Below are 2,133 nucleotides of genomic sequence, written 5' to 3'. Positions count from 1 at the left end.
TCAAAGGAGTGGCTTCAGGACAACTCTTTGAATGTCCTTGAGTGGCCCAGCCAGAGCCCAGACTTGAATCCGATTGAACATCTCTGGAGAGATCTTAAAATGGCTGTGCACCGACGCTTCCCATCCAACCTGATGGAGCTTGAGAGGTGCTGCAAAGAGGAATGGGCGAAACTGGCCAAGGATAGGTGTGCCAAGCTTGTGGCATCATATTCAAAAAGACTTGAGGCTGGAATTACTGCCAAAGGTGCACCGACAAAGTATTGAGCAAAGGCTGCGAATACTTATGTACATGTGATTTCTCAGTTTTTTTATTTTTAATAAATTTGCAAAAACCTCAAGTAAACTTTTTTCACATTGTCATTATGGGGTGTTGTGTGTAGAATTCTGAGGGAAAAAATGAATTTAATCCATTTTGGAATACGGCTATAACATAACAAAATGTTGAAAAAGTGATGCGCTGTGAATACTTTCCAGATGCACTGTACGTTTTTGTTCTGTTTGGCTTTGAAATTAGCACGCAAATACTTTTTAAACTTACACTTTTACTGTAAAACTTCAGTAAAAACAATATTTGGAATCAACTTTTCGTCAATATCACATTGAATTTTGATTCCGTGTTTGGAGTTACATCGTGACAACACAACATATAACTGCCTGTGAGTGAATATCGTTTCTTTCTCTCTAATAAATAAACCAACTTTTTCGAATGTTTGTCCCTGTGATTTGTTAATTGTCATAGCAAAAGCTATTCTAACGGGAAACTGTAAACATTTTAATACGAATGGCATATCAAGATCTCCTTTGGTGTCTAATGTTATCCCTTGAAGATGTACTACATTAACTTTCTTGTCGCCTGTTAACATTTTACATGTCAGAATTGTTCGACCAATTTTCAATACAACTAATCTTGTCCTATTGCATAGCCCATCACTCAGACATAAATTACGTAATAACATTACGATACATCCTTCGTTCAACAGTAATTTGGTGGAAGACAGGACGGTGTTAATGGTTGTAGATATTCTACGGGATATTGTAAGTTGATGTATTCATTTTCTGCTTCAGCATAGTCTGTTGTTACACATTTAACCCATTTGCCGTGTAACCGATCAACAATCTTTGCGTTAATTCGTTTGACTTTTCTCGGTGCTAGGATTACCCGTGTACTCATTTCTTCTGTTGATAACCCTTCTGGATGAAATTCTACAATAAGATTTGGACATAAGTCTTCTTTTATTGGGAACTTAAAGTGAGGAAAATGTAAAAATGTATAAGAGCTGAGAGCGCAGGAACTGTGAGAGGACCATGGGCGTTGGCCATTAGGTTGAGAGGAGGGTGGGACTTGAAAAAATATTTTGGCAATAGTTTTGTCTCGTGATTTACTTTTATTATATATATATATATATATATATATATATATATATATATATATATATATATATTTAAAGAGCTTCTGTAAAAGAGCTTATCCCTGCATCAAACCTACTCTGGATGGGATGCCAGTTTAGATCTGCCAGTCAACCTAACAGCTGCCCATTCATAGACCGAGAAAACATAGAGACTTTGCATAGAAGTGGCTGCTAGCAAAAATCACCCCGGGAATTAAGCACTTTAAAGTGACAGTATGGTACAAAAAATATTTTTCAGTTAAATACTAAAATGTACCGTATGTTGTACCATGTTAGCCATTATGGATGTAATGAGAACTCGATCAAAATGACACCTTTTATTGGCTAACAAACTGTAATATTTTAGTTAGCCAATAAAAAGTGTCATTTTGACTGACTTCTGATTTTCTTTTGGAAAAAAGAAATGTATTGTTAAAATAATACAATATGTATTCACAAAACAAATACTTCCAAAACTGACTTCTGATTTTCTTTTGGAAAAAGAAATGTATTGTTAAAATAATACAATATGTATTCACAAAACAAATACTTCCAAAACTCATTTAATAAGCACCTTTAATAATGAAAAAACTGACTATTAAAAATAATAACCTAATGCTGCATTCTTACGCCCGTTCTGCATGCTGACTGCAGCCGAGTGTTGCGAACGCTCTAGTTTTGAATCACTCGTTGGTACGGGATCGCTCGAGTGCGCATGCTCTTAGTGACGTCGGCGCCCACGAGA

This window comes from Erpetoichthys calabaricus, chromosome 8 (genome assembly GCF_900747795.2).
Source record: "Erpetoichthys calabaricus chromosome 8, fErpCal1.3, whole genome shotgun sequence".
NCBI lineage: Eukaryota > Metazoa > Chordata > Cladistia > Polypteriformes > Polypteridae > Erpetoichthys > Erpetoichthys calabaricus.
Note: the sequence above shows the minus strand (reverse complement) of the source record.